This window comes from Amblyomma mixtum, chromosome 5, assembly GCF_055824585.1.
Source record: "Amblyomma mixtum isolate Tamu chromosome 5, ASM5582458v1, whole genome shotgun sequence".
Taxonomy (NCBI): Eukaryota; Metazoa; Arthropoda; class Arachnida; order Ixodida; family Ixodidae; genus Amblyomma; species Amblyomma mixtum.
In genome coordinates, this window is record NC_143016.1 from 70,600,549 (window position 1) to 70,625,142 (window position 24,594).

The 24,594-nt window shown below is 49.0% G+C and overlaps 1 pseudogene across 1 annotated transcript; it reads right to left on the minus strand.

Moving 5' to 3' along the window:
- Positions 1 to 77: 77 nt before the first annotated feature.
- On the minus strand, positions 78 to 24,031 carry LOC149342592 (phospholipid-transporting ATPase ABCA3-like; annotated as a pseudogene). The gene is made up of 10 exons (XR_016282672.1): positions 23,907 to 24,031; positions 20,308 to 20,545; positions 18,654 to 19,120; positions 16,569 to 17,119; positions 12,682 to 14,991; positions 8,182 to 8,310; positions 5,526 to 5,868; positions 3,948 to 4,556; positions 2,489 to 2,786; positions 78 to 368 (listed from the first exon to the last, which is right to left on the minus strand). The product of XR_016282672.1 is annotated as a phospholipid-transporting ATPase ABCA3-like (transcript).
- Positions 24,032 to 24,594: the final 563 nt, after the last annotated feature.

A 24,594-nucleotide genomic window follows, 5' to 3' on the forward strand; every position in this document is an offset into this window, starting at 1 on the left:
CTGTGGCTCGGGTAAGGAACGCAGTAAGGCGCGTTCGTGTCCAAGACCTTGGCGAGCGGGGCCAACCACCGCGTGCATCACGACGAGACAGCGGGGCCCTTGGCGGACGCCACCTGGTACTTGGCTATCTTCAAGATGACGTGCTCCAGCGTCACCTCGCTCATGAGTATGTCGAAGACATACTCGCCGAGGTGGTGCTTCATGTCGGTGAGGATCCGCGCCATATCTCTCCACGGCGGCAGCTTCTGGATCTCGTACTCGACGAAAGCCGTCAGCTGCCCGCTAAAAGTGGCCGCGGGCAGCGCTGACCTCACCGCTCCGTCGATGGCCTTCCAGGCAGCCGGGTTGTTGTAGGCCTCAGGCTTCAGCTGTAAACCACCCGCAGATGTCGCTTTAGCGCCTGAGGGCACTCTCTTGTACAAATAAGACAATCTCACAGCATGCAACTGTGCTGGTAAATAAGTCCTTAATCAGCCATCAAATACGGAGTACTTTGTGAGATTATAAACTGACTTTGCGACGTCTAAACTGCGAAATGAAATGCTATCTGCTGTCGTGAGAAACATCGCCCGCCGTGAGAAAGGCAGGAATATGTCTACTAATTCCGAAGGGAGTAGAGCTGCAAAGTACTTGTGGATCTTTAATGCTGCTTTATGAAGCGGATTTGTACACTTGCCACATAGCGCTAAACAGACAGGGACACAGGGAGACACAGGACGGGCGCTGTGCCTCCCTGTGTCCCTGTCTGTTTAGCGCTATGTGACAAGTGAACCGTCACCAACTCGCCCAAGCTTACACTCTGGATTTGTAGAGCTTGAGCCGCTAAGCTTTGCGGCATTCGCCGCTCCAATGGGCGAAATCGCGTTCACTAATCGTGCGAAAAACGGACTGCGTTTTCCACAGAATTTAGATTCTATGTGGTCTCCCACACAGCCCAAGGCAACGATGTTTCTATGGCTGCGTACGGTTTGTTCCAAAAAACATTAAAAAATTTAAACAATGGGCGCCTGAGAAAACGACGAAAATTTACACGTTTTGAATGACAAAAAAATGACAGGACTGTTACCACTAGTTAACGACGAGATTCAGTGGGTACTTATACTTTACGATGCGCTGTGGTAGGGAATATGACAGCGACCTCATCTGTAGTTCTAGGGCACTCTTTTCGGTTTTCCGCACATAATCGTTCTTGGTCTAGGTCAGCTCTCCAAACCGCCGCTCTAGAAGTGCAGCGCCGCTGATGATCCTCTTCTAGGGCGGCGCATTTCGCAACAGTTGCCACAGATGCATTGTCAGGCTTATGCTGATGCTGCTGATGACATTCCGCCGCTCTCGCCATACACTCCCTCCTCTTTTCACGGCAACCCTCTTACACCTTCTGGGATAACTACTCTTCGGTTGGTTCCCATGGCAACCACGTACCAATTTCGCCTTCTCACGCTCTCGCCAGGCCCTCCTCCTTCCAAAGTATGCGGTTGGGCATTTCTCCACTCTAGCGACACACTCCTCCCTCCGTGATGACCACCTTCGGGACGGTAACCGTTGTAACCATCCTCTTGTTACGCCTTCCGACGCTCTCGCCATAAAGCCTTCTTAAATTGTAACCCTCCTAGTCCTTCCAGGTAACTACTTTCAGGGTGGTTTCCGTGCCAACCAACATCCGGTTGTGCATTCTTACGATCTGGCCGTACCCTCCTCCTTCCATTGTAACCATACTTCGAGTGAGGTAAGGCTCTCCCGATACCTTCATCCTTCTACCGTAAACGACCTGCCTATGATTCCTGTCTTAAACACCCTCCGGTTACTCATTTCTCCGCTCACGTCATGCCTTCCTCCTGGCACGGTAGCCACCTTCCGAGTGGTTCCTATGGCGACGCACCCACCGTTACGCCGACGACTACGACATCTACTACGACGCGAAACACAGGAACGGGCGCTTAACAGCTGGCGCTGTAGAACAGAATTTTAAATTATCTACAGCTACAATAATTTTTGTTGCGAAATCAACATTACTGGAGCCCAGCTCGGCTCGTCGCGTATGCTCGTGGCGGTGCGGCTACTAAACGACCTTGAGTCGCCGTTGCCTAGCAACCGCTTCAGCTGCGCTCCACAGATGGCGCCGCGCCGCTGCCGTCTAAACGCCCTCGCACAGGCGCTGGGTTTCACAGATGATGACAGCGTCGTGCCGGCCGGCACGAGCTAAACCAAACGCTTAACCACAAGCTAACACCACAAGCGTATTGGCAAAAGTGCTCACGCTTTGCCATCGCCGCCACCAAATTTTCTATAATACAGTGTGGCCCGGCAGAGGCCCTCATTGTAACACGGCTAGCAAAACAAAATACATATGTTCGTGTAGCTTTATGAAATGTCCCCAATGTACTGTGCATAGAAGGTTAATTAATAGCGGATTAAATAAATGCATTTTATCATCATCATCAGCCTGACTATGCCCACTGCAGGGCAAAGGCCTCTTTGCAGCACTGACCTTAAGCTTGAGGACGAACCCCCGGCACAGCCTGGACTGCAACTCGGCCAAGGTCCCGATGCTGCGGAACAGGCCGTCCACCAGGATGGCCATGCGGTCAGACATGATGACGGCGTCGCACAAGCTGGTGGTGACCAGCAGCACGGCCGACTTGCTCAGCTGGCGAAGCACGTGCACCGACTTGTAGATGGTGCGCTTCGCGAAAGGGTCGAGGCCGGTCGCCGGATCGTCCAGCAGCAGCACGGGGGGCAAGCCCACGATGGCCACGGCCACCGCCAGCTTGCGCCGGTTGCTTGCGCTGCACCCAAGAACTCGATTAGCTCTTGCTATATATACGTGCCTGAAAGCTGGGTCTATACATGTTCCTTTTTCACGATGACATTACTGCGCTGTCTGAACCGGGTAGACTGTGAGAGAGAACTACCCGGTACAATCTTGTGCAGCCATAATTTCAGAGCACTTGCTAGTTCGGACAGGACCAAGGGTGCGCTTGTTGCTTAGATGCTCGACCTGCCATACTTCACAATGAATGACACTATGTTTTTTTTTTACTTTTATGGTCCTTCATAAGTGTCATTATAAAGATAACCCTTTAAGAAAATCGTTCTGTTCTACTGATAATTTATGTGTATATTTATAACCCCCAATTTCACCAAAATTTCACAAAACAAAGGTGAACCTAGTATGCGTTGCCTTACGACTGGATGCTAATGAGGAGGTGTGTGATTAGAGAGGAAGGGGGAAAATTTAACTTTTGAAAGGTTACAAAAGGGAATAAAAATAAAAAAAACGGTTTCGCATTCAAAGCACGTGAGTCTCTGGCTGTTTGTATTGTTATTTTTTCCCACTCTCTTGCCGTAATGCTTCGGCGCTGCAGGATACGCTGTAAATATATAACATCAATGGCGCAAAAACTATGAATTCACGCATGGCGGACACTAACACGTTCATGATATTTGAGCCCTTTCTTGAAAAAAAAATTACGCCCAATTAACGATTTTATTAATCACCCCAAAAGAAGCCGGTTAGATCCCGGCCGCGGTGGTCCTATTTTAATGGAGGCGAAATGCTAGAGGCCCGTGTAATGTGTGATGTGAGTGCACGTTAAAGAACCCCAGGTGGCCGAAATTATCCGGAGCCCTCTACTACGGCGCCCCTCGTAGCTTCAGTCGCTTTAGGACGTTCAACCCCATAAAACCAACCAACAAATCAATAATTTATTTTAAGCTCAACGTTTCGTGACCAGTTCTGCCGCTTCTTCAGGGTTGACTGATAGGCGAGCCAGCAGCAGGCAGCGGGCTTCGCTTTGGTATAAGTCACCCCTGAAGAAGCGACCGAGTTGGTCTCGAAGATTTCAAACCCAACTGACGGATTTCCATCGAAGAATTTCTCGGTCAGCCAGTGACGCATTTATGTTGTCCTGAAGGGCAGCGCCAGGAATGAAATTCTTGAGACCCACCTGCAGTTGTCGATGGTGTCATCTGCGACGTCGGTCAGGTTGAGCAGCGCGAACAGGTGCTCCACCAGCGTGGCCCGGCTATGATGCTGCACTCCTCGGATGAACGCGTACAGCGTCAGCGTCTGACGTACGGTCAGCCGTCCGAGGAAGGTGTCGTAGTCGGGGCAGAGGCCGGTGCACTTCTCCCAGCGGGCCACGTTTTGGTGGGACACGTCGCCGATGTAGGCGACTCCCCCGCTCGGCGGCTGGATCCCCGAGAGCACGTCCAGGAGGGTGGACTTGCCGCTGCCCAGCATCCCCAGCACGGCAAGCGTCTCGCCGGGGTCCACGTGGAAGCTGACGCCCCGGAGAGCAACTACCCGGTCGTAGCTCTTCTTGAGGTCCAGCGCCAAAAGGGTGGGCTTGCTGAGGTCGTGACGCTCGAGCACCTTGTTGACGTAGTTGCGCTCGGCCATGACGTCAGGGGGCCCGCCCTTGGCGACCGGATCCTCGACCTTTTCGGCAGGCGCAAACCAGTGACGCATAATGGCGTGTTCGACGAGGACGAGCAGCATGAGGCACACGAAGCCCTCGATGAACATCACCGTCAACTCCATCATGGCGCCGTCTCTGTAGAGCAGCAAGCACAATTGAGTGCTGAGCGCGTTAAGTCTCAAACAATCATTATTTTGTGTCTTGTTTTATGGTGCACAAGCGGCTAAGGCTACATGCGCAAAACACAGGGTCGGAAATGTCTGCTCACATCAGTTTACAGGAGCTGTTTCGTAATAATTCACTATAAGTTGCACTCCACACCAAATGCGTGCGGCCGCAATATTAGGCATAGCACCCTGCATGACGGACTTCTAATATGCGAACAAGAGAATGAAGTCAGGGTGGCATAAAGTGCCGTCGTGCAATTACCGTAGAAAAAACTTAGGGGCCTTCAGTTGGATTGATGCGGAGAAAATGCCATAGCATTCTTTTAGTCGCCACGCTATTCCAGTTCTGAATTCATGGTCTTGCACTCCCCAATCTATTCCAAATTTGATTATATTCCAATTATGACTTTGCAGCGGCGCAAAACATGCCACATTTATCGCGGCGAGTCCTCATACCACTAGTAGAGCGTGGCGAAGCGGTTAAACGATGCGCCGTGGCACTGGTAGGTGGCTGTTTGAAACAAAGCTACCGATGGGGCTTGCGAGACCCAGGTTGCTCTTACAGAGCAATGAGACACGGAATAGCCCCTGCAAGCCTCATTTTCGCGCAGATAGTTCTTCGGAAGGCTGTCTACTTAGCACGTAGGACTGCTTTGGCCTAATTCATTTTATTCTCAGTCATATTCATTCTTGTTGACTCATTCTTCGTCCGGCATCACCCACTCTCACCTACAAGCACAGGGGGGAACGATTGAAAAGTGGCAGATGGAGAGAGGGAAATCCCCTTTAACACCACCTGTCATGGATGGCAGATGGGGGCTTCACACAAACGCCGACGCCGCTGCCAGACAGTTTTCGCCTTCGTAGCGCTATCGCATTAAAAGCCGAACCGATGCAGGCATCAGCCACAGGTAGTGGTCTGCTAAAGCCGACTCGCCTATGGAATGAGGTGGTCGACAGCGGTTCCACCGCGGTGCGGTTGCTCTCGTAGTAGGTGGCGCAGCAGTAGCGAAGGCCAGTCATCATGATGGCGGCCTCTTCGGCACTGTTCCGCACGTAGGCGCACACGTCGTAGATGAGGCTCGTGTCAGATGTGTGCGCGCAGTAGGCGTTCTCCCGGGCCAGCTGGATCACCTTGACATGCGCCCACGAGGCGCTGAATGGCGGACAGAGGTAGAGAAGCCAGAGCAACGGATCCCTCGGGTGATCTGTGGTAATCAGGTCCGTGCCTCGCTCGGTCTCTACCATGTACAGTTGGTATCCCAATGTGGACACGACACCTGCATGCGCGAAAGCAGCAAGTTGTATCCCCAGGGCCCGCAAAGATGCATTACTCCTTTCACTTACCACTCGTTCAGCGCGGGCCTCTCTTAAAAAGTGAAGAAGTAATGAGAGCTGTGCTAGTTGGCGTATGACGTGATGAAGGAAACAGTCGCAAAGGCGGACGACAAAAGGATAGGCACACATCACAAAACTGGACTGGGCACTGCGATTAAAGCACGGCTACAGCAACACTTTTACTACACTCTTATTACAGCAACACTAAGTTTAGCATTTGCTGTTGGGCAAGTTGGTGTTACTTGGTCTTTGATGAACCAGCGCAAAGACAACGGGCAAGTAGAAGGACGACGTGGATGGAAGGTTCATCAAAGTTTAGGACAGACAATCCTGCACTTTGGGTGCACACTGAGTGGTACTGAACCGTATGCTAACTGGAGACGCGATGCTTCAGAAAGAAACCAGTGGCAGAGCAGTAGTGGGAAGAAAATGACTGCGCGTTGTCAGTTTTATCAACTTATCAACATAGAGGACAACATATGCGATAGCTTTGCTTGCAGTGATATCGCGATGGTGGGAAAGTGGGTAGTACTATAGGTCTGCCCGCCTTCGGGAACATGTAATAAGTCGAAGGAAATGGGCACACATTGTGACAAAGCAGCGATTCTGTAAATGTAGGCTGCGTTAAAGAGGACGCCTCTCACTTGAGCGCATTTCTGGAGCTTGTACTGCAAATTAACCAAACGAACTAAAAAGGCGTTCTAACATTATTTGTGAATGATACAGGCTTCTTTTCTCTGAGATCTGCCACGACGGCTACTTGGCTTTGGGGTTCTATGCAGACAGCAATGGCCGTATTTAGACGGAGGCGAAGTGCAAAAACGTCCGTGAGTTGCGTGATGAAAGAGCACCTTAAAAAACCCCAGGTTGTCAGTCCATCCGGAGCCCTCCACTGCGGCTTTTCCGAAGACGCAACCTCAGGTGGGCCACCTAGGTTGTGTGACCTTGCGGCGCCATCACAACCTGCCCTCTGGATTGTGAGTACACTGGCTACCGTGGCAGGTGGCAGACTAATGATAAGCCGCGAGAAAACCTAGGTCTCGCAAGCTCGATGGCAGCACCTTCCATACCAAGGAAGTGGCGCATCATTTAACCGCCGCATCACTGCGTCAGGAGTGGATCTATGGATATAGATAGAGACCAGTTCCGTATGCATTAACGCTATCACCTTAGAGTAAAGCTGCAGTGCTTTTTTTATTTTAGAGTACTGGTGTAGCAATGAAACTAGCAGTTAACAATCGAATTTTGTCGAATGACAGAAAACGACATCGCACTACGAAGATTTAACGCTCGTCTGTTGCAAATGAAATATGTCACGAAAGGCACTGGCGAAGTGACAAGATTCTAGAAAGGATTGGTTTGGTTTGGTTTATGGGGTTTAACGTCCCAAAGCGACTAAGGCTATGAGGGACGCCGTAGTGGAGGGCTCCGGAAATTTCGACCACCTGGGGTTCTTTAACGTGCACTGACATCGCACAGTACACGGGCCTCTAGAATTTCTCCTCCAAAGAAATTCCAGCCGCCGCGGTCGGGATCGAACCCGCGTCTTTCGGGTCAGCAGCCGAGCACCGTAACCGCTGAGCCACCGCGGCGGCAGAAAGGATTGCGTTGTGCGACTGAAAACTATGCTTCAAAAGAATCAAGTTCGTAGAAAGTCTTTATACTGCTGATCGACGACTGATACCGCAGTCAAGCGCACAAGTTAAGTGCTCGACGGGAGGTGCGCTCCGGCACCTCGAGTGACACTTTAGGCAGCGCGGTGCCAACCGGAGAAACAGTCACTAGGAGCAAAAATGGCAACGAACAGCGAGCGGAAAAAGCAAGTCTTGAAAATTTATTGTTTGACGCGGGAGCACAAATAAAAGAAACGAATAATTTTTAACGATAAAATTTAACAAATACAAGAAAAGCCAGGACGAGTCAAGACGAGTTCCTATAGCCTATCAAGAATTTTGACAACGCGGCGTGCCGAGGAGTTGCATCAGATCTCGTCCCTTTGTAGGGTTGTTTCGCTTGGAAATATGACGAAGAAACTGTCTTTAAAACGTGTCGCAGAAAGTAAAATAAACTCATACTCGCGTACTCGGCCAACGCACTCTCAGCGGAGTGAACTCCTCTGCGAGCGACGATCCACTTGCATCGTTTAGCTTTGCAAGAGTGCCTTTACGGCGAGTGACACTCCCCGTGAGCCCACGTAGCAAGGGTATTCACGATAATTATGCTAGCGAGAAAATCGAAATGAACCGGGTACTCACCCGTGAAGAATGTCAAGGTGTTCACCACCAGGAAACCGGAAACGATGGAGTCCGTTAAAAATGAGAAGAAGTAGACAAAAGGCAGCATACTGTGCATGTGCATCACGTGGATAGCGATGCTCATGATAGCTGGAACAAATAAGAATAAATTTGACTTTAAGCCCAAGGAAATAAAAATTTTAAAAATTGGAAAATTATAAGTACTGTTGTGCAAATATTGAAAATAGTGGTCCATCCTTCTGATATGTAGCAATAGCTTTCATTTAAAGTGTTTCAATCGAACGCATCGAACAGTTAAGACTGCCATAGAAAACCAATGAGAACGCTTTTGACGATACCAAAAACGTTTAAAGAAAAAAAATGAAAGACTGCCGTTGGTGATCTGCGGATACATTGATTGTTACAGTGAAATCTTACAGTATATAAAAAAAACTGCGTTTATAAAGGGCTTCCCACTTAAAAATGCTTTCGTCCAGAATGGTTGGGTATGGTGCGGGCACTCGTATCATATAGGGACAAAAGCCGTAGAGGCAAAATGTTTTTTTTTTTTTTTTTTTTTTTTTTACAGAATGCCCAAGCCGCCGAGTTCCTGCAAACCAATATCAAGAGTCTCGGTCTCGGTGGCGTAGGGGTGGCGTAGGGGTAGCGAGCGTGCGACTTGGTGTTCGACTCTCAGCTGACCTAAATTTCTCTTTCAGTGCAATTAATTTTTTTTAATTCTTGCGTGTCATAATGACGTTTGAGTCATGTTGCCACTCCATATTCATAATTTATGAGTTGTTTTGTTCACTTTTTAAATGCGCCGCTCCACGTGTGACGTCACTATATTTTCGACCAATCCGCATTTTCTCGCACACCGCCGGGACTGCCGGGTTCTCCTCTAAACGTGAGCATTAACAATATCGCGTTAAAAACGCGACTGTTCGCAACGAGAATTCAAAGGAAATGGGGCAAGCACACTTCACATGATGCGAAGGGAGCCAAGATTATTGGGGCAGATTGGGGCAATGACTCGACGGAAGAAACAAGGTTCTAGCATGTTTAGTGTGGAGACTCGTCCGCTAGTCCACAGTAAATGCCAGGGCCCCTCGATGCGGGCGTGATCAGCGATAGCGCCAGGCGAAACAGATATTACGAAAGCGACTGCCAGTAAAGAGTGACAGAAAATACCGAACAGTGTATCCGATAAAGACGACACTATAGCTATCTTCAACGTAAAGTCGCTTTTTAGTAGTGTTCTTATTAATTTGGCCGTTTTGCAGAACACTCCCGGCAGTATCGCCAGAGAGATAACAAGGGCACGGCCTCTATTTCGGTACCTGTAACCTGCTGCACACTCGATCACACAATCACTTTAAAACCCGTCTGTGGCTGACTTTACATCGATGCCCGCTTGATTATCTAACTTATGTCAGTGACTGCTTCGTCCTATCGGTGCTCTCTCAGTTCTTTTGTGTCGCCTGTAATCCTCCGAAGCAACATAAGTTTCGCTATTCTAAAGGAAGTTGGAGGTTTTCTGTCCGCAGTGAGTGCTGTTTAGAGACGTGTAAATGTTACGAATAGATTATTGTGACCACAATCTATCAAGAACGAATAATCTGCAGCCTACACGAAGACCTTGCGCGTGACATCGGGACGATTCGCATGAACATTCACGGAACGGATACCATGATTCTTCGGCATCAGCGAGACCCTCGCTTGCATTCTTCGAACCTTCGATGAGCACGCCACTAATATTGCAACACGGAAGATGAGGCGCGGATTGGTGCATTTCAAGGACACCACAGAAAAGAAAATTTGGCATTGCCGACATTATTTCCCAACACTGAAGCCACGTGTACATTGTCGAAACATTGAATGACGACTGAAGCAGCGCTTGACTATCGTTGAACGCTCCTTACAGACGGGCCATACTCACGTGGACGTCGAAGGGTACGAACACACTTCGTAGTTACTGAACGTCTACGCTTATCTCGAGTAACGGGCCAGCTAAATCACACACACTTAATTGCCCTCGAGCACGTCGGCTACCTGCAACCTTGTTCTTCACTGCTCATAGGTGACTTCACTTTGTTTTATGCCCGGAGGTTTTTTTTTTAAGGGGCTCTGAAGCATCTGAGGAGGAAACATGAACTCGTTGTCATGAACACCTGGCCCAAATAACACTCCTACTCGCAGCAGAGAGCCCACAATGGCGCCCCAAGGTTATAGAGCCATTTCCGTCGACTTTTCGCACTCGCGCCATTCATTTAACACTCTTGCCTATGTCGGTTTAAGCGATGGCTGTTATAATCTTTCAGCCGTCACGAAGCTACCATGGCCGCGGCTAGTAAGGCGCGTCAGGAAGCTATGCCCCCCCCCCCCCCCCCCCCCCCCCCCCCCCCCCGGGGAATTCCCGTGCGCGTCTGCAGCCGGCGGTGAGGAAGATTGGGACCGAAAAGGGAGCGTCGACCTTTCAAATTGCAAAACGTGACGAAAGGAGATGGAAATAGATATCGAAAATTTTACTGCAGATAATTCAGCGTCAAAAGATCGAATCTGAAGAATTCTTGCTAGAAGACATTCGTTAAGCGGCGTCCTTTAACATCCCAGGCATACTGCGACACTCTTGAATGCCTTTTGAGCCCCTTTAGGTTTTATTTATTTATTTATTTATTTACAATACTGCTGGTCTTATTGCAAGACCATAGCAGGGGCAATTAGTACAGTGCAAAAAGAAAACAAATATAAACATATTATTCAAAGGCAGCAAACATGGCATAAAAGCAAAGGTAGGGAAAAGTGAATTGGCCATAGCAAAAGGTTATACAGAACAGATCTTTGACACTGGTAGGCACAATTTCAGAATGCACTCAAAAACGCGTACATGACAAGTTAGAAGGGGTTGTCTTCTTGCCTAGATTTGCGGTCGCGGTTGCTGCATCGCCACTGTGCATTACGACAAATGCTCTATCTGTGACACGAATGTTGATAAGGATTGAGTGCAGGTGATGTTACGATCCAAGCGATTCCATTCACTAATGGAGAGAGGGAAAAAGGAATGCTTAAACGTGTCATTATGGCACACATACTCGGTTAGTGTGTTCGTATTTTTGTGCCGTGAAGGTGGCGATTGTGAGTACGTTACGTATTTTTGCACATCTATCCTGTACTGCTCGTGCAATAATTGAAACAAAAATTTTAAGCGCGCTTGTTTTGCTCTTGCGGATAGTGTTTGGAGACCGGATGAAGCTGCAAGCAATGTTGGGGAATCTGTGCGCCTGTATTTATTGTGAATTATTCGTAGGGCTTTGCGTTGTATAGCCTCAAGTTTTGTGATGTTAGTTATTGATTGGGGGAACCAGACTGTGTTCGCCTATTCTAAGACTGGCCTTACAGGGGTTTTGTAGGCCAGGAGTTTAGAAGATACTGGTGCGGACCGCAAGCGTCTCCTGATAAAGAGAAGTTTCCGTAAAGCAGTAGACGTGATATTAGCAATGTGAGAGTCCCACCTCAGGTCAGAAGACAGCGTAATACCTAGATACTTATGGTGTTTAGTTTTCGTTAATGGAACGCCGTTTACTGAGTAAGAAAAGCAAAACGGGAATTTTTTTCTTGTTACTGTCATACAAACGGATTTTTTAGTGTTTATTGTCATTTGCCACGTGGTACACCATTCTGTTATTTTTTTTAGAGAACTGTTTAACGACAGATGGTCTTCGCGGTTGTTAATTGTTTTGTAAAGAATGCAGTCATCTGCGAAGAGCTTAATGCTGCAATCAATGTCATTAGTTATGTCATTGATGAAGAGCGGAAATAACAATGGACCAAGGACTGATCACTGAGGAACGCCCGACGTTACTGGAACTGTTTTGGATGAAACATACTCAAAAACCACGAACTGAGACCGATTGTTAAGGTATGTTAATGTTATGTTAATATTATGTTAATATTATGTTATGTTAATGTTAAGTCAATGTATGCTTCCAATCAATCAATCAATCAATCAATCAAAACAAATTCACTCGTAGCGGATGTCCTACTATTATATTCGTGCACGTGCGTGTTTCGTGATAATGTGCCAATTTAACATCTTTTAACAATTTATCAGAGTGCACAAAATTGCACACAAACTTTCATCTCACAGAGAACGTGACAACTTTAAAATAATCAGCACTTGACGGAACAGAGCCATAATACTGCAAAGTAAATCAGCATAGATCTCGATAGTAGGCGGACATAAACCTTCGCAGGAGCGCGCCGATTCCATTATTCTATCCCTCTGTCGAAAGAACTTCCCAAACATGCTAACTTATTATGAGGAGCCAACTTCCAACTAGCTCACCAGCATGTCTTTACCCTTTTGTATTTGTCAAGACACTGCTTCCACCTTGTGTGTCAAGATTGCGGCGTTCGGACATAACCTAAACCGTCTGCCTTAAATTAAAATTAAGATGAGGTAAAGTTCCCGTAACCTAAACTGTATGCCTTAAATTAAAAATGAGAAGAGATAAAATTTACCGTAGCTCCGGAAGTACTCGTAGAAGATGAAGGTCGGGAACAGCATGCACATCAGGCCCACGAGAGCGATGAACATGTCCCAGACGTAGTTGGCCAGCCAGTACATGGCCGGCGACACTCCGGACACGAACTGCATGCGCTTCGAGTTGCTGACGCGGTCGTCGATGGGGAAGAAGATGAAGCTGGCGGTTGCCACCGAAATGGCCGCCGGCAGTAGGATGAAGGTCATGAGTCTCAATGACACCATGTTGCTGAGGTCTTCTGCATACTTCGTGTTCTCCGGGCGCCTTGAACTAATGAGCTTCTTGCCCCCTTTTAATGGCCGAAGCACGGCCAGCACGTTGTCGCTGAGTCTTTTGTTATTTTCTGCATACAGGGCGGTGGAGATGAGATTGATGGACAACGACTGCGTTGTGGAAGGAATCGCCGCTGAACCACGCACGGCTTTTCCCATGTTTGGGTCGTTCTTGTCGGCGACGAACTGAGCCCCGAGAGGTAGTCGCTGTGGCCGCCGCGCTTCCTCTTCTCACGGTCGAGGTATTCCTCCAAGTTCGGCACTTTGTCAACGGCAAAATTTTGGGACTGAATGTATTTCCGGTACCCGGCTTCTGCTATGTCACTTGAACCGGCATCGAAGGCGACGAACGCTTTTTCGGACTTCCGGAAGGTGCTCAAATCGTAGGCAATGTTGTCTGCAGTGAATGGTACTGACACCTGAGGTCCGGTAGTGGTCTCGAACTCACCGCGTAAAGCGAGGATCACTGTGGGCACGATGAAGCAGAACATCGGCAACGCTAGGGTCTGCCAGGTGTAGTGACGCCGCTTGTACATCATTGCACGAACAGCTGTCCTGCGCCGGGCTTCTCCGGTTTGAGGTCGTACACTGCCTTGACATGCTCCTGGATCTCTATGGACGACTCATACTTCTCCCCACCAGCAATTATGCCGCCTTGGTCTTCCGTGAGCACAGTCATGTTGGCCACGCTATAGGCGACATCTTCGGTAATGCCGTATTTCTTGTCGGGACCCCCGGGACCCGCGGGACCCGCAAGACCCCCTGCCATACGAGTCTTGTACTGATAGTCACCGGAGTCCATTTCCAGTATGATGCGAAAGAAAATATCTTCCATTGTGACAAAGCCGATTGTGAAAGATGTGATGCGAAAGCGCCTTGATTAGTTTCTAGCCCTCTCAGCGCAGTCGCCACCGGTGTGTAGTCCTCGTGGTTTCCAAGACCAATGGCCGCGAAGGCTCTCTGGTCTTGCAGGACGCGCGCTTGCGGTATGGTTTGGCGGATATTGGCTAAGACACTTCTGCCGTTGAACTGGGGGCCTTTCATCACTCTTACAGTGTATCCCCAGCCATAGCGCTTCTGGATGAAGTCGGTGGTGCCGTAGCACTTGTGGGCGGCGTAGCCCAAAACAGCAAGCCTGTCAGCTCTTCTGTCAACTTCGTACACGTTCTGCGTTGCTACAATGATGCACATTGTACTTTTCAAAGACATTAGTGCATTCCAAGCTGTCTTTCTTGCCGCTGGAACCATCCTGACCATGACTTCATCCATGACGAGAACTTTCGGGCAGGTCATGAGTGCAATGGCAAGGCTCAGGGTTTTTTGCTCAGACTTGTCCAGTTTGAAGCACACGGTGTTCATAATCGGCCCGAGCTGCAGCATGTCTCGCACCTTAGCCAGTTGGGTATCCAGTACAGCATATGCCTCGTGTCTCATGGAGCCAAAAAAGACGAGGTGTTCGTAAACCGTCAGCTCGAGAAAGAGCACGCTGCGTTGCTGGACGTAGGCGACATGTTGTCGCGCCATGGCGGTCTGAAACGTCATGTCGTATCCAAAGACGGTCACTTGACCAGCGCTCGGGGTCAGAAAGCCCGTGAGAATTTTGCACAGGCTTGTTTTCCCCGCCCCGCTGGGAGCCACAATGCCTAGGATCTCCCCGTTGTATGCCTTGAAGTTCGTGTCCCGCAGAATGTGTCTCTGCTTCCCTTCGTACTCGAGCTGGCTGACGGTGACAACGGCTTCGCCGGGTGGGTACTTCTGGAAGTGGTATCCGTCGGGTATTTTCGGTTCAATAACCTTCACGCTACCCTGCGCGCCCGGTAGCCAGTAGCTAACGGTGAACGGGAACCACGGCTCCAAGGGAACGCCAATGGCATAGGTAAGCACGTTGCCGAAGTACCAGATCATGATGGCGACCAAGATTGTATAGGCCAGCATAACGATCCAAATCTCGGCCATTTTCACATTGTCCAAGCCGAGAACTTCTTCATTCACACTTTCGAAATTGTACTCCTCGCCTGAGAATGAACAAACATGAAAATACAATGTGAGACACGGCTCTTGTGAGACACAGCATTATTCATCAATCATCGTAGTTGTAACCTAGGTGATAACATTTCCATTGATTGCCTAGTTTAGGCTTCGAAAAAGCTTTCGATAATGTTCCTCACAAGCGGCTCTTTTTAAAACTTTCATGTCCTAATCTTCATCCTAGAGTGCAAGAGTGGATTTGTGCCGCTTTACTGACCGATGTACTCTCAGGCGCGCCTCAGGGCACTGTCCTTCGTCCCCTACTTTTTCTAATATACATATAAATGACACTATTTGAAACATTTCCTCTACAATCCGCCTATTTGTTGACGATTGTGTTATTTATCACCTTCTTGACAATAAATCCATTGCTTGTGCTCTCCTATTCGACCTTTTACGCATTCAATCTTGGTGCGAAACGCGGTTAATGCCTTTGAATGTGCGAAAAACTTCGCTAATATTTTCATCGGCTCATTCTTACCGAACGCCTGACTATTAACAATGTGGCGCCGTTATTTCTCCCATATCAGTATTTATCAGTATTAAGATCTTTCTCGATACAGCTATATTACAGGGACTACTAACGAATCTAATCGTGTCCCGGCCTATACTTACGAAGCAATTTACCATTAGCTTCCTCTTCAGTTAAGTCTCTACATAACGTTAATTCGTTCAAAGCTGGAATATGCATGAGTAGTATGGGTCCCTCTCATTGCTTATTTGACGAAAACACTTGAATCAGATTATCCTTATCGTTCTAGTGTCACTGTAATAAAATCTAAAGCTAACTTGCCTGCCTTTGAGACACGACTCATAATCTGCAGACTGAGCCTCTTCCACATGTTTTATCACTTATACCTCTAAGATTTAAATCCAGCTCATCAAATCTCCTTTGATGACATCGCCTAACGACATCGCTGCATGCACTGATCACCAAACATTCCGCGAGAAAGTAAAAATTCACCTCACATAAATCTTGATCACTTCTGCGCTCTTTGTAGCGAGTATTGCTTGACATATCTTTATTAAATGATGTATCACCTGCTGGGAAACCCTGATATGACTGCAACCCCTTTTATGTTTGTTTGTATGTTTGTTCTTTTTATTGTTATGCATGTTCCCATCATCACCGTTGGAAACCAATATGCCCCCCCCCCCCCCCCCCTTATGTAATGCCTTCGGGCCTTTAAGGGATCAATAAATGAAATGAAATGAAATGAAATGAAACAGTCACGTTAATGCCGTTTATCCTCTTCGCGCTCGTGCCACTGTGCATTTGCGATCTTTGTTTGTCCAGACAGCAGTCGACTGGAGTGGCCTGTCTGCCTAAGCCTCACTCCACACCAGCACCGCCCATTTTAAAAGTGCCATCGAAAATATGCTTTAACCCAAGTGTCATTCATTTTCGATTCATTTTGTATATTGTATCGTATTTTCCCTCATGCAATACCCCTATTAGGGGTAGGGGCATTGGAGGTGTACAATAAATGAATAAATAAATTACAATTATTTTTACGTGCAGCACGCGCTGTAAGAAATGGCACAAAACGCTGAGAAAGCTCACCTGTAATGGCCGCACATCCCATGATTCTGAAGCACCAGTGAAGGCCCATGCAGGGCGAGAACGCTGTCAGAAGCTTTGTAGTCCGACCCAGGGTGATATAGTCGGCAGCGTAGCCATCGAAGTTTTCAAAGGCGTACCAAGGTACCAGGTAGGCCGTGAGCCAGTAGCAGAGGGCGAATATCACCGCAGCCGTCGCGTTTCTGAAGAACAGCGACACCAACATGGCCTTGAGGATGTACATCACGGTGAATATGACAAATATGATGAAGACCACGAACTTGTCGATGCCCATCAGGTACGTCTGGCCATGCGCTTCGCTGTCCCAGTTGGGAGCCACCAGCATGTGGGTCAGGTTGCACAAGACGGCAACGAGGCCGACCATCATGGAGGCGATGAAGTGGCCAAGGAAATAGACGGCGCTGTTCAAGCCGACGAAGCGCAGTTTCTCGCGCATGCCGCTGTGGTGCTCCTCGACGAGACGGCCCACCAGTGTGCAGAATGGGATCATGTAGCCAATGCCAGCTCGGAGCGCAGTGAAGCCGTAGCGCGATCTAGAAAAATGCGGACAGCGAGAAGGACAAGGAAATGAGTTCCAAGAAGGTAGTGAACACGACAAAGAGGGGGGGGGGGGGGAGGGGGGGGGCTCTGATAGAAGGTGACTGCGATATGTCATCGCGACAGGGCAGAGACGATCGTTAGTCGATAGTTTAGATCAAGTGAGGAAAATAACTGGCAAAGATTCTTTGGTTAGCACAGTATAGTCCCTGATCTCTCCACGTGTTATCCAGATGAACATGCTGTGCGCTACAGAGGAAAAGCCTTGCAGTTGTATATACTTAGGCCATTTCATTCTCAGGTTTTATATATTTTCCTGCGAATTTCGGGCGGCTCGGGGGGGGGGGGGGGGTGATATATAGACATCCCTTTCTTAGTTCAAAGTTGGGCAGAAATCTGGTCATTGAAAAAAAATAGTCTGGTTTTCTTGGGGCTCTTTTTCAGCAAAAATGTTGCACTATTGGCACTCGATCATTGGTGAGGCAACAGATACGCTATTTATTGCTGAGCATTTTTACACACAACGTTAAAATAGCAGGTTGCGGAAATGATTTAATACTGCCTGCGTGCTGCAAAGGCGAAAGCATGAATGTCTCATCTTAAGTTAATGCCATCGGTTGGAATCCCTGTTGCAAAGTATACCCTCAAACTTGACTAGCCGATGCATGCTATGTGCAACGAGAAATCGCATGACGTCACCAGGAACGCTGTACTACAAACAGCTGCGTCACAGTTGTGAAACTAAAAGTCGGGGAAAGGCATCTCATTAAAAGTAAATATGTCGTTGGTTGGAATCCCTGACGAGAGCTAGCTTGCAAACTTGACCGAGAGACGTACGCTATGTGCAACGAGAAATTGTATGCCATCACCAGGAACGCTGTATGAAGAACGGTTACGTCAATTTCGACCACATGGAGGTCCGCCAGTTACGCCGTGCAAGCAAATGGCGCACCGGAGGCGATGGTTGGGCTGCTAACCCGGAAGACACGAAATCGATCCCGGCCGCGGCGGTCGAATTTCGATGGAAGCGAAATTCTAGAGGCCCGTGTGCTGTGCATGTCAGTGCACGTTCAAGAACCCTAGGTGGCCGAAATTATTTGAAGGCGGCCACTACGGCGTCCCCCATAGCTCGAGTGGCTTTGGGTTGTTAAAAACCAATGCCACTCTTCTAAGCAAAATTTCTTGTTGATGTTAAACTATACCCATAAACCAAACTTCTGTGGTGATGTTAGACTCATCTGTTTGCGTTTGCATGCTGAGAAAACCTTCATTCCTTATGGTAGCGGCAATTTTCACCGTGCAATAGGCTTACAGCAGGATTTTGTTAGCGGCACTACCTAAAACGGCGGAAATATAAGACGTCCAGTCAGTAGCTGCTTTCATTTCTCGCATATAGCACATTGCATATAGCGTCTCCAAGTCCCGTTGTCAGTTAGTTATTCTAGTAACGACTGCCCAATCGCACCCGCCGTACTAATCTTAGTGAATTGGATTCGCGACAGCAGACACGCTTTCCCAGTAATCACTCACCTGACGTCCTTGGGATACGCGCCCTCAGGTACCCTGTTCGTGACGATAGTGTACGGGCGCTCCTGTGAATTCAGTTCCTTGCGCACCATGGTCATGTGCCCCTGCGCTAGCGCCATCTGGAGGAAAGCCATCGACTCGCGCTGCGTCAACGTTGCCGGCAGTGGCTCCAACAGCCTGATGCTTTTCGCGCGCTGCGACAGGTAGCGGAAGTCGTCGTACTGGCCAACGCGGAACTTGAGGTCTCTCGGATAACCGCTGGCCAGGAGCCGCCGATTGGACGGTTCGAAGGACAAGAGCTCGAGTCCCACGATGCGTTGCTCGGGTCCTCGCTTAGGCACAGGCACCACACGTTTGAACACTTCTACCATGCCTGCCATGTTGGAGTAGCCCCTGGTCGTCGGTGGCTCCGAGGGAAACGCAGCCTTCATCAGCTCTTGTGCGTGTTCGGAGTTTGGGGTGTATAGAACCTGCGAAAACATGCGCAGGTATGACATCAATGGCTACACACTCGCGCGCGCGCGCGCGCGCGCACGCACGCACGCACGCACGCACGCACGCACGCACGCACGCACGCACGCACGCACGCACGCACGCACAATAAAAAATCAGGAATCACCTGAACTTAGGTTACAAGAGCGTTCAACTTTAAAATTGACATTTAAATTAAAATTGACAAAAATATCCCTTTCAGGCGTCATTTTTTGCTTCGACTGAAATCGATTATTTTTTCACCTAAGTAGTATATTCAGGCCTCAAGAAAGGGAAGTTGTTAGTTTTCGAACGGGAAAGACCAGCAGGTAAGTTTTTACAACGATGTGCAGAATTCCGTACAAAGTGTCAGATTTGTCAGAAATAGTAACATCGGAATGTTCTCGTGTGTCAGGTAAACACCCCAGGGGTCGTGGAAGCGCTTTGTGTTTCGAAGATTCACGTTACGCTCGAAATTGAGCAAAAACGATCGAAGTTTTCACTCGCGGCAAAATCTGTCCGCACAGGAACAGCGGACAAAATGCTACCTAGCTCACTATTATGCGAAATATTATTTACTGCATTCGCTACATGGTACAAAAAAGCAACTTATTTGTAAGAAGAAGGGTGCTCAGTTTGACGGAAATAATGAAATTACTGTTAAGTGGCCCAGTTTCTCAGAAAAAAGCTTCAAGTTTGCTGCTTACACAATTGTTGGTTGGTTTGGTTGGTTTATGGGGTTTAACGTCCCTAAGCGACTAAGGCTATGAGAGACGCCGTAGTGGAGGGCTCCGGAATTTCGACCACCTGGCGTTCTTTAAGGGCGTACACAATTGTGTACAAAGCGCCTGAAAGGTTGGTTTTGGTTGGTTTTATGGGGTTTAACGTCCCAAAGCGACTAAGGCTATGAGAAACGCCGTAGTGGAGGGCTCCGGAAATTTCGACCACCTGGTGTTCTTTAACGTGCACTGACATCGCACAGTACACGGGCCTCTAGAATTTCTCCTCCAAAGAAATTCAACCGCCGCGGCCGGGATCGAACCCGCGTCTTTCGGGTCAGCAGCCGAGCACCATAACCACTGAGCCACTGCGGCGGCGCGCCTGAAAGGGATATAACGCCAAACGGCTGTCAAATTTGGCGGAGATTATTAGGACAGGGTTCGTGGTTTGTGCACGATTCTCTCACCAGTTGGGGCGCCCGAAAGACGCTCAGGTTCCGCTCATCGTACACACTCGCCGCCGTGAGTCGTAGGGAGCTCTTGTCGGATTCGGGTTTCAAGTAGGGCCGGTCATTCTCGATGCCCGCGAACGAGAGCACCACGAGGAAGACCTCGGCCAGCGCCAGGAAGTAGTGGCGCTTGATGAGTTGCACGAATACGTCCTTCCATATGATGGCGGTGATCTGCGCAAACACTCCCATGGCCCTGCAGAGGGGAGGATTAGTTAGGAGCCTGGTGGAAAGAGGAGAGGCGACGAACATTAATTCACTTGTTGCTAGAGAACAGCCCATTCGAAAAGCAGCAGGAAAGGTTTTGTCGTCACGAAAAACATGGCAAGAGCACAAGTTTTACCCAAGAGCGGATTCTTAGCATTGCAGTCGCCTGTTCTAAAGACAGAACTGGCTGCCGCACCGGCAGAAGCCGTGAAATAAAGTTGAACCTCATTATAAAGAAGTTGAAGGGGCCCGGCGATTACTTCGTTATAGCCGCAACTTCGTTATAGCCCGTCTTAACACAGCCTCCTAAGGGAATCGTCATTCCTTCGTTCCATTATTCAGTCAAAAACCAATTCGTTATAACGAGGTTCGACTGTAGGCATAGCTTCGTATATAGCCCGTTTTGACAGAGCTTTCAGGCGGAATCGTAATTAATTCGTTTTATCCATTATTTCGTTATAACCTGTTTCGTTACAACGGGGTTAGACTGTACTACAGGACGGGTTGTAGTTAACACAAAACCAGAGAATTTTGGCCTATTTCTGGAATAACTCTGTCATTTGTAGCTGGGGGTAAGTGTGTGCCGCACAAACCGTCGACGCAGCAAGGAAAGCCTTTTAGTTAACTGCGAGTTTAATTTGAACAGTAATTAACTCTCCTTCAGCTTCACCCACAGGATGCTTATAGAGATCCTATTATACGGTTTTTGACCAGACATATGGCAGCCACAGCTGACTGCACGGGCCAGCTAGGGGTCAGTAAAATTATCGGTACCATTCGCGACGACACAAGAGGATAGGAATACGGGGCACAGGGAGATGTATGGCACTATATCGCTATTTTTCCGAATTGCGTGTACCTGGAAGAATGAAGTTCGCTTTTACCGATAACCGAATTCATATTTGTCCTGAATTTCAAAATGCGAAAGGTCTGAAAAGCGTTGCGCGAAAAATTTGTGCGAAAAATTAGTAGAGCTCGAGGCAGTAAAAGCACGCGACCACGGTTCAAGATCACAAAAAATTGGAGAGGGACAATTAAGCTCCGCCTTGAGGGTAGGACGCGATAGCGTATTGGGTTACTTCCCATATATGCAGGACATTCGCTACTTTACACTGATATATCCCTGGGAGTCATCATACCCCTCCTGACACAAAGGTGCAGCAGTTAAGCGATGCGCCATGCGAGGTGCTCCCAGCGGTGGGCCTTAACTGTGCGGCCCAGTTTGCCGTTCCCGAGCAACTTCTCGCTACCAATCATTAACTTAACTGCCACCTGCTAGAGTGGTTAGTTTGCTCACAATCCGGTGGGCAGATTGTGATGGCGCCACAAGGTCACATGACCTTTTTATAGGTAGCTCTCAAGGAATTTTTCGTTCGCAAGGCCGACGACGACGACACTGGATTTTCTGCAGAACGGCTGCTTCAGCGATATCGCGTTAAAATTAGCCCTGCCAACAACGCAATCCTATGCTCTCTTCGCGACAACAAGAATTGCGCTAGATGAGTCTAAAGCGCTAAATAAAAGGTATGGTCTATATGCGGGTAAACATACAGGCGCTAACATTGGTTTTCGGAACGCGAGTCATAGGAAACCTATATTTCCTTGCAGCCTTGACGCGTAGAGGCTGAATAATTCTCTCTGGCTGGAGAGAAGTGACGTCATCGAGCATCGACAGCTTCTAATGATAGGTGTCACGTTATGAGACAGGAAAGGGGCAGAGTGGGTCCATTAAACGTGGGTTACGGACATCCTTGTCGAAATCAAGGGGAAGAAATGGGCTTGGGCAGGACATATAATGCGAAGGCAAGATAACCGATGAGTAACGGACTGGATTCCAAGAGAAGGTAAGCGTACCACGGGCGGCAGAATGTCAGGTGGGCGGATGAGATTAAGAAGTTTGCGGGGATAGAGTGGCCGCCGCTGGCACAGGACAGGGCACGGTGGGGCAGCGTTAGTTGGAGAGATATGGGAGAGCCCTTTGCCCTGTAGTGTAGGCACATTTACCAAGGTGCGATGGTGGCGATGGTGGTAGGATCTCAATCGTACGTGCAGTCTGGTCTATTTGTCCACAGCGCAGCAAGAAAGCTGAGAAAGAAAATCGGGGCGCTTTGTCATGTAAAAGGCCTCTCTTATAGTACACAGCTCAGAAGAATAAGGCCGCGTTTCCCGCACACCGTTATGAGATGAACCACGCTTAACTGAGTTCCCAGAATGACGCCCTAAATGTCCAGCCCAGGCTATATTCATGTAAAAGGCTGAGAGAAATTGTAAAAGGGGATATTCATCGAATTGTAAAATGGTTAAGAAAATATCAGAGGGTAAATTAGTTTCTCGCACCACAGCTTTGTAACAAATTTTGCCGCGTGGGACAGGTGTGGGAAGGACAGAAGAAAAGTATTGAAGAAAGAGGCAGCGCCGTGCAGAGGGCGCCCCCCGAAACAGCCACGCTCGGCTTAGGGCGCGGGTAGCGAGGATAGCGGCGTAGCGGGCGGAATTACTGCAAAGTCTCACCGACGGCTAACGCCCTAACGAGGCAAAGCGATGTACTAGAGATCTTAACGGTTGCCAGGGCGAGTGAACATGAGGGAGGCAGCCACCAGATTCGATGGCTTTGCTTAGCGCGCGGGTGAGGGCGGGTAATGGGTCAGCGAGCGAGGCTTGTGTCAGGGGAAAGCGCCTATATATACTGCACACACCTCAATGAGGCACAGCCACGCTCTAAGCAATTAACTAATGACTGGTTACCGGTTTGGGTGAGCCTGCGCCAGCTGTTTACCAGATACAGCTAAGCCGCGCACGGCTTCGGGAACCAGTAAAGGTGGGTCACGGCTCAGCAGGGGAGGTTACAGCCTACGCCCAACGGTTGTAGGATGCTAACGCATTAAACAAGGTTAAAAGCTGAGCCGGGAGGAGCAGGCCACCGGAGAAAGCGGCGGGGCGGACCGCACGGGTAATTGCTCAGAGGGTCGGGTTACGGCTCAGGAATAACGCTCGCAGTCTGAAAACGCCCCAGAACTGAGATGCGAGGGGCTAGCCACTCGCGGCTGGTTGCGGGGGAGGAGGGTACGTGAGCCGAAAAGAGCCGGTTACTAGAGACCACGACTTGGCTTAAGGCACGGGTAAGGAAGGGTAATGCGATAGCGGGCGGGGCTAGGCTAAACTCCAGTACTCTGCTCATGCCCTAGTGAGGCACAGACATGCTCTGGGCACCTTGCGACTCGTTGCCGGGTTGCGTGAGCCCGAGGCGATGGCTGGGAAAAACACAGCCGGTGAAGGCGGGCAACTGCTTACCAGGGGAAGGTAAGGGTTTAGAGCTAACCCCTGCTGAAGCAGCGCGCTGAGCAACTTACGATTCGTCGGAAGCGAGTCCTCCAGCGAGGTCCGGAAAGCGCCGTCAGAACACAGCTGCGGGAGATGATGGCTCTTGCCCCTTGCGTGACCGAAGCCCAGGAACCACGCGCCGCGTGCTTCCCCGGGAAGCTCGAGGGTTGCGCACTCACGTGGCTATTGTTGCCGCATGCCTTTGCTAGAGACAGCACGAAGAAGACGACAACACTTAGAAGAGAGAAGATCACTTTATTTCGACTACTCTTCTGCCTCGGTTTTGAACATGAAAGATGCAGGAGGGTTTTGTGACGACGGAATACTTTGCTGATAACATGCAGGGTCCAGGCCTGAGTAAAGATTTCCGTCGGGCTTCTTGCCTTCTTGCTTCTTATAGGTATGTACCAACATGAGTAGGCAAAGCCTTGTTTGGGTTAAACGAGAATTCTTTAATTTCAGTACCTGCTAAACTCTGAATAAAATCCAGGTCCCAGCTCATCTGGATAGCATGAAGAACACCGCCATCAATTTCGGATATTCTGGACAAACCCTTTTAGTTTGCAAGGTTACCGCCATGTGCCGCATGGCGCCGAAGATTCAAAATCACCCCCAGAATTTACTTCTTTTACTTTCCCTCTCCGCCTTCCCCAGTGTGGAGTAGCAGGCCAGGGTCACCTTACCGCCTGCCGACCTAGCTCTCCACCTTTCCTTTCA